This window comes from Mercenaria mercenaria, chromosome 4 (assembly GCF_021730395.1).
Source record: "Mercenaria mercenaria strain notata chromosome 4, MADL_Memer_1, whole genome shotgun sequence".
NCBI lineage: Eukaryota > Metazoa > Mollusca > Bivalvia > Venerida > Veneridae > Mercenaria > Mercenaria mercenaria.
The window spans coordinates 64,197,536-64,206,240 of NC_069364.1; the positions used below are offsets into that span (position 1 = coordinate 64,197,536).

Consider the following 8,705-nt stretch of genomic DNA (forward strand, 5'->3'; position numbering starts at 1 on the left):
CAAATTGTACAGCCACAATGCTATGGTCTATATTTCTATTGATTCTCGAAATAAGTCGTGTGTATACCCTTATTCTGGATGAACAGACGGACCCTAGTGTTTTACAGCTGTGAAGTTAGAAGCTGATGTGAACACCAATAAAGCTCGTCTCAAAGAACTGGAGGAATCTTGTTCATGTTCAGGTAACTTGCTAAATACATGTAGTTCAAGATATGTGACATTTCCTACAAATGCAGAAAAAAAACTAACAGAACTTGAGATGTCTGCCCAGTGCTTGGTTTAACTCAATTTTAATAACTATAATTGAATTATGATGTAATTTGTAGAGTTCATATGCTGCAAAACAGCAAATTTGATGAAAAGCCTGTGATAAAACCAAGGCACGTTAGCGTAATCTAGATAAGTCTATGAACAAGTCTTTTATTTCAGGGTCTACACAAAATCAAAACCCAGCTTTTATGACAACGTTAGGTCAGTCAGTCAGTGGATGTACAGCTAACCAGCCACTAATCTTCGACATGGTCAAACTTAACCAAGGCTCTGGTTATGATTACAGGCACGGGACATTTCGTGCACCGGCGAACGGAACTTACCAGATAAGCGCAACATTATCTTCTTCGCCTAACAACCAAGGTTTCCATAGTGCGTTTGTGAAAAATCTAGCCAGCAACCATGTCGGGTATTTATATGCTGACGGAGGTAAGGATCACTGGCAAGAGAGAAGTACCTCGCTGGTAATGCATCTGAACGCCGGCGACGATGTTTGGTTGTCGTGTTTAGGTGATAGTACAATCAAGGGAGACCATATTGGGAAGGCAAATGACTATCATTCTCACTTTTCTGGTTTTCTTATAACGAAGGATTGAACAGTATATTTAAATTAAAAAAAAAAAACAACATTTTTTTTATAAACCATTAAAGATATAAGGTTGAAAGAATTTATTTTGTCCCCATATTAATGGGCCTGGTGTCAGATTTACAAAAGAAAACAATGCAGGACTATAGGACCATGTGTTCAGGCGAATATTTTTTAAGGAAAATCAATGAAGACCATACTAGTACGACCGTTCAGAAAAGAAGCTTGATGCAAGGACACTGATACTCCTTAGAATAACTGTCTGACTTAATCAAATGCCATGACGTACCTGATTGATAAAAACCGTTTACGGATAAAAGTATGAGTTCTGTTCAGGTTCAACGTCTACGTAACCATTTCAATATACGAATGCTGTCAAAGATGCAAATTGTTTATTGTTATATAAGATATTTTCATTATTTTTTAATGACTTACAATAATCTAATCTTTGAAAATTGCTTTACTGAATAAATGCATTTAGAACATGAATCGCGGTTTTGTAGTTTCCAATTTGATAAATACAAAGAATAGAAAATAGAAACTACCGAACTGAAATTTGTTTTGAGCTTAACGCCGTTTTTAGCTCACATGAGCCAAGGGCTCAGGGTGAGTCCGTTGTCAGTCCGTAAACTTTTACTTTAAACGACATCTCCTCATAAACCGCTAGGCCAATATCATCCAAACTTCACAGGAATGTTCCTTGGGTGAAGCTCTACAAAAGTTGTTCAAAGAATTGAATTCCATGCAGAACTCTGGTTGCCATGGCAACCGAAAGGAAAAACTTTAAAAATCTTCTTCTCAAAAACCAGAAGCCCTAGAGCTTAGATATTTGGTGTGAAGCATTGCCAAGTAGACCTCTACCACGTTTGTTCAAATCATGATCCCGGGGTCAGAATTGACCCCGCCCGAGGGGTCATATGATTTTACATAGGAAAATCCTAAAACATCTTCTCAAAAACCAGAACCCCAGAGCTTAGATATTTGACATGTAGCATTGCCTAGTGGACCTCTACTAAAGTTGTTCAAATCATGACCCCGCCCCAGGGGTCACTTGATTTTACATAGATTTCTATAGGAAAATCTTCAAAAAAAATAAAATAAAAAATAAACTAGAAGGCCTAGAGCTTAGATATTTGACATGTAGCATTGCCTAGTAGACCTCTACAAAATTTGTTCAAATCATGACCTCCGGGTCAAAATTGACCCCGCCCCAGGAGTCACTTGATTTTACATAGGAAAATATTCAAATTTTTTCTAAAAATAAACCAGAAGGCCTAGATCTTAGATATTTGACATATAGCATTGCCTAGTAGACTTCTACAAAAATTTGTTCAAATCATGACCCCTGGGGTCAAATTAACCCCACCCCACAAGGTTACTTGATTGTACATAGAAAATTTTTCAAAATTTTCTAAAAATAAACCAGGCCTAGAGCTTAGATATTTGACAGGTAGCACTGCCTAGTGGACCTCTACAAATTTGTTCAAATCTTGACCACCCAGGGTCAAATTGACCTGGCTCCGGGGGTTACTTGATTGTACATAGGGAAATCTTCATAAATTTGCTAAAAATAAACCAGAACCCCTAGATTTTAGATATGTAACATTGCCTGGTAGACTTCTACAAACTTTGTTTAAATCATGACCCCCGGGGTAAAATTGGCCCGCCCCAGGCTTAACTTGATTGTGCATCGTAAAAATCTTCCAAAAATTTTCTAAAAATCATCAGTTTGACATTTGAAACATGTAGCTCATATTACTCAGGTGAGCGATCCAGGGTCATCATGACCCTATTGTTTAACAGTGTTGCATTTATATAACTGCGGGCAGTTAATTCTGGATTCTGTAAAGTACAAACCTGTTCTCTGTAAGTATCTTCCAACTTTCTTTTTCTTTAAGATACTACACTCCGTAACTTTGAAGATTAAGTAAGAGCTGACTGAAATTTGTACATTTGCCAAACAATAAAACTTTCCAAATGTTACACCTTTCAAACTTTGTACCCTGGTTGTTGCGTGCAGAGATTAAAACATGCACACTGACAGTTTCTTTGAAGAGTCAGCTGTGGCTGTTGTATGTGCGACATAGGGCAACATGTTCAACTGACCTACTGCTCTAAGAAAAAAATATTGTAGGAATCCTTGGATGTGCCAATGTGTCTGGAGCTATATATGTTACCATGCCCATGCCTGGAGGACGAATGATTTCAGACATTTATAAAGTCGTCACGGAGAACATATGTCTCGCCCGGGGAACGAACTTACGCCCCTGCAGTCCATGAATCTGCGCTCTCCCTAATGAGCTTTAGACGGGCGTGCTGAATACAATCTATGTCTGATATTCACTTACTTTGCCCGAGGTATGATGGTTAATGCGAAGTTGTTAAAAGATTTAATATCTTTTTTTCAACTCTAACGGCCTTTACAAGCAGACCTTCCAACATATCCTTGCAAAAATGTAGGAGGTCCCTCCACAAAAAAGTAGGAAAACAAGAGATCACAGAGTGATCTTGGCGCCCACCAATGTGCCATTTTTGAGTGTTCCAAATTTCAAGACTTATTGACTAGCTCAAGGTCAAATTTCATTTCCGTACACAACACTGTGCATGTGGTCCAAATTCGAAAGCTGTAGCTTGAGAAATGTAAAAGTAGGTCACTAGATCAATTTCAAGGACAAAGTTCTTTGTACACAAAACTATGCATGTTCATCAAGTTTGAAGGCTGTAGCTTGAGAAATTTGAAAGTAGGTCACTAGCTCAATCTTAAGGTCAAAGTTTAATTTGGTACAAAAAACTATGCAAGTGGTCCAAATTTGAAGGCTGTAGCTTGAGAAATGTGTAAGTAGGTCACTAGGTCAAAATCAAGGTTAAATTTCACTTCAGAACACAAATATATGCATGTAGTCCAAAATTGAAGCCTGTACCTTCAAAAATGTGGAAGTAGGTCACTAGGTCAATGTCAAGGTCAAAGTTTGTTTTGGTACACAATCCTATGCATGTGGTCTAAATTTGAAGCCTGTAGCTACAGAAATGTGAAAGTAGGTCACTAGGTCAATCTTAAGGTCAAAGTTCATTTCGGTACACAAAACTATGCACGTGGTCCAAATTTGAAGGCTGTAGCTTGAGAAATGTGAAAGTAGGTCACTAGGTCAAAATCAAGGTCGAATTTTATTTCAGAATACAGAACTATGCATGTGGTCCAAATTTGAAGCTTGTACCTTCAAAAATGTGGAAGTAGGTCACTTGGTCAATGTAAAGGTCAAGGTTTGTTTCAGTACATAAAACCATGTATGTGGTCCAAATTTGAAGACTGTAGCTTGAGAAATGTGAAAGTAGGTCACTAGGTCAAAATCAAGGTCAAATTTCATTTCGGAACACAAAACTATGCATGTGGTCCAAATTTGAAGCCTGTACTATCAAAAATGTGAAAGTAGGTCACTAGGTCAATGTCAAGGTCAAAGTTTCGAAACACAAAACTATGCATGTGGTCAAAATTTGAAGGCTGTAGCTTGAGAAATGTGGAAGTAGGTCACTAGGTCAAAATCAATGTCAAATTTCATTTCCGAACATGAAACTATGCATGTGGTCCAAATTTGAAGCCTGTACCTACAAAAAATGTGAAATTAGGTCACTAGGTCAATGTCAAGGTCAAAGTGTTTTCTGGTGCACAAAACTATGCATGTGGTCCAAATTTGAAGGCTGTATAGCTTGAGAAAATGTGAAAGTAGGTCACTAGATCAAAATCAAGGTCAAATTTCATTTTGAAACACGGAACTATGCATATGGTCCAAATTTGAAGCCTGTACCTTAAAAAATGTGAAAGTAGGTCACTAGGTCAAAATCAATGTCAAAGTTTTTTCCAGTGCACAAAACTATGCATGTGGTCCAAATTTGAATACTGTAGCTACAGAAATGTGAAAGTAGGTCACTAGGTCAAAATCAAGGTCAACTCATGTCAAGGTTCATCTTGCCACTCAAAAATATACATGTGGTCCAAGTTTGAATGTTGTAGTTATTGACAAGAAGATTTTAAAAGCTTTTCCCTATATAAGTCTATATGAACCATGTGACCCCTGGGGTGGGGCCATATTTGACCCTAGGGAGATAATTTGAAAAAACTTGGTAGAGAACCACTAGATGATGCTGCATTACAAATATCAAAGCCCTAGGCTTTGTGGTTTGGACAAGAAGATTTTCAAAGTTTTTCCCTATATAAGTCTATGTAAACCATATGACCCCCTGGGGGGGCCATATTTGACCCTAGGGGTATAATTTGAACAATCTTAGTTGAAGACCATTAGATGATGTCACATACAAAATATCAAAGCCCTAGGCCCTGTGGTTTTGGAAAGAGGTTTTTCAAAGTTTTTCCCTATATAAGTCTATATAAACCATGTGACCCACAGGGCGGGGCCATATTTGACCCCAGAGAAGTAATTTGAATCATCTTGGTAGAGGACCACTAGATGATGCTTCATACCAAATATCAAAGCCCTAGGCTCTATGCTTTTGGACAAGAAGGTTTTCAAAGTTTTTCCCTATATAAATCTATGTAAGATATAGAAACAAACGAAGGGCCATAACTCACTCATAAATTGTTGAACCAGTCGGATTTTCAGGGGGACACAACTAGGGTACCAATACATCATTCTGACAAAGTTTGGTCAAAATCCCCCCAGTAGTTTCTGAGGAGATGCGATAACGAGAAATTGTTAACGGACTGACGGACGGACAGACGGAACGACGGACGGACGGACCACGGACGCAGAGTGATTTTAATAGCCCACCATCTGATGACAGTAGGTTTGCGAACAAAAAAGTAGGTTATTAACATTAAATTTACAATGTATACCTTAATAGCTAATACTGCACCTACACCAGGCCCGGACACAGAAATGTTTGACAAAAGTTGCGTGGGGGTGGGTGGGGGCGAACACTGAGAGTATGTGGGTATGTATTGGAAGGGTGCCTTTTGCCCGTGTTAGTGGGGTCAGGGGGACCTTCCCCTGAATGAAAATTGTTTGAAATACAGGTATGAAATGGTGGCCTCTACTGGTGGCTGTACTCCCCTTGAGGGGGTCTCCCTTGAAAATTTTTGAAATACAGGCATGAAATGGTGGCCTCTGGTGCATTTTTAAGTCTATTTTCTAATGTTGAGGTAACGGAGGGGTTATTCCCTCTTGATGGGGGGGGGGGGGGGGGGGGGGGGGGGATGCAGGTGTCTGGGGGCATTCCTCCTGGAAAAGTTTGAAATACAAGTATGAAATGGTGGCCTCTGGTGCACTTCAGGGTCTAAATTTTGAGAGAAAAATATTCCTTTGCCTAAGTAGAGTGTGCATCTTTGACGAGTATAGGTCACTTCTAAGCCAACTGGGGGATGCGCGAACTTCCTTGACCCGGCCCTGGATCTGGGCCTCTACACTGGCAACCAAAAACGATGACCACAGATATCCTGATTGGTAGTTTCTGTGCTTGAATCAGTGTGTCCATATGGTTTGGTAGGATTATAGGTACCTTGATATCTTGCAATGTATTGCAGGGGGGCACAAAATGGCTCCAGAAACTGCCAGCAACACATCAAGAGTCTATCATCTGCAAATATGACTACTGAAAATGCTGGGGATTTTTTTTTTGCCTTTTTTTGTCAAGCCAAAAAATATTTTTTGCAGGAGAAGTAGGTTTTCATCCAAAAGTAGGAAAAAGCACGAAGCATTTAAACAAGAGGGCCATGAAGGCCCTGTATCGCTCACCTGACCTATTGACCTAAAGACCATCAAGACAGTTTCATTAAGATATGATCATAAATGTGGCCTCTAAGTGTTAACTAACTTTTCCTTTGATTTGACCCGGTGACCTAGTTTTTGACCCCACATGACCCAGGTTCTAATTTTACCTAAAGATCATCAAGATTAAAATTCTAAGTTTCATGAAGATACAGTCATAAATGTGGCCTCTAGAGTGTTAACAAGCTTTTCCTTTGATCTGACCCGGTGACCTAGTTTTTGACCTCCCCCGACCCAGATTTGAACTTGACCTATAGATCATCAAGATTAACATTCTGACCAAGTTTCATTAAGATATGGTCATAAATGTGGCCTTTAGAGTGTTAACTAGCTTTTCATTTGATTTGACCTGGTGACCTAGTTTTTGATCCTACATGACCCAGATTCATACTGGACTTTGAGATCATCATGATTAACATTCTGACTAAGTTCATGAAGTTACAGTTATAAATGTGGCCTCTATTGTGTTAACAAGCTTTTCCTTTGATTTGACCTAGTGACCTAGTTTTTGATCCCACCTGACCCAGATTTAAACTTGCCCTATAGATCATCAAGATTAACATTCTGACCAAGTTTCATTAAGATATGGTCATAAATGTGGCCACTACAGTGTTAACAAGCTTTTCCTTTAATTTGATCTGGTGACCTAGTTTTTGATCCTACATGACCCGATATCAAACTCGTCCAAGATTTTATTGAGGGTAACATTCTGACCAAGTTTCATTAAGATTGGACCAAAATTGTGACCTCTAGAGTGTTAACAAGCTTTTCCCTTGATTTAACCTGGTGACCTAGTTTTTGACCCCACCTGACCCACATTTGAACTTATGGATCATAAAGATTAACATTCTGACCAAGTTTCATAAAGATATGGTCATAAATATGGCCTGTTAACTAGCTTTTCCTTTGATTTGACCTAGTGACCTAGTTTTTGACCCTACATGACCCAGATTCAAAGTGGACCTAGAGATCATCAAGATTAACATTCTGACCAAGTTTCATGAAGATATAGTCTTACATGTGACCTCTACAGTGTTAACAAGCTTTTCCTTTGATTTAACCTGGTGACCAAGGTTTTGACCCCAGATGACCCAATATCGAACTCGTCCAAGATTTTATTGAGGATAATATTCTGACCAAGCTTCATTAAGATTGAGCCAAAATTGTGACCTCCAGAGTGTTAACAAGCTTTTCCTTTGATCTGACCTGGTGACCTAGTTTTTGAGCCAAGATGACCCAATATCAAACTCGTCCATGATTTTATTGAGGGTAACATTCTGTCCAAGATTAATTAAGATTGGGTCAAAATTGTGACCTCTACAGTGTTAACTAGCTTTACCTTTAATTTGACCTGGTGACTTAGTTTTTGACCCCAGATGACCCAATATCGAAATCGTACAAGATTTTATTGCGGGTAACATTCTGACCAAGTTTCATTAAGATTGGGCCAAAATTGTGACCTCTAGAGTGTTAACAACCTTTTCCTTTGATTTGACCTGGTGACCTAGTTTTTGAGCCCAGATGACCCAATATCGAACTCGTCCAAGATTTTATAGTGGGTAACATTCTGACCAAGTTTCATTAAGATTAGGTCAAAATTGTGACTCTCGAGTGTTAACAGTAAAATTGTTGATGACGGACACAGGGCGATCACAAAAGCTCACCTTGAGCACTTCGTGCTCAGGTGAGCTAACAAGAGCTCCGCCTAGTTGGGCAATATATGCCCGAAGGGCTACATCAGAGGATGAAAGCAGAATTTAAAGAACTTGACTGTTGAAACCCAAAGGACTGGAACAACAAAGGGAAGAAATCCCAAACAAAACTCAAAGTCCAAAAAAAATCCTTACCAGGTACAGGTATGTCAAAAAACCCTAAAAATTGGAGGTACCATCCATGTTGTACCACAGAACAGTTGTCTCGGTTTTTCCCTATGGCCAATAAAAAATTTCAAAATAAGCTATTTATAGTAACATAAAAGGGAAGTAATTTATTTTTTTTAAAAATTGTAAGTGAACAAGACAAAGAGGTCTAAGATGGCCCTAGGTTCCTCACCTGAGAAACACACCATA

At 38.9% G+C, this 8,705-nt stretch overlaps 1 long non-coding RNA gene across 1 annotated transcript; it reads left to right on the forward strand.

Moving 5' to 3' along the window:
- Nucleotides 1-30: 30 nt before the first annotated feature.
- On the forward strand, nucleotides 31-899 carry LOC123552928 (uncharacterized). The gene is made up of 2 exons (XR_008370816.1): nucleotides 31-182; nucleotides 430-899. It is a non-coding gene; the product is annotated as an uncharacterized LOC123552928 (long non-coding RNA).
- The last annotated feature ends 7,806 nt before the right edge of the window (nucleotides 900-8,705 follow it).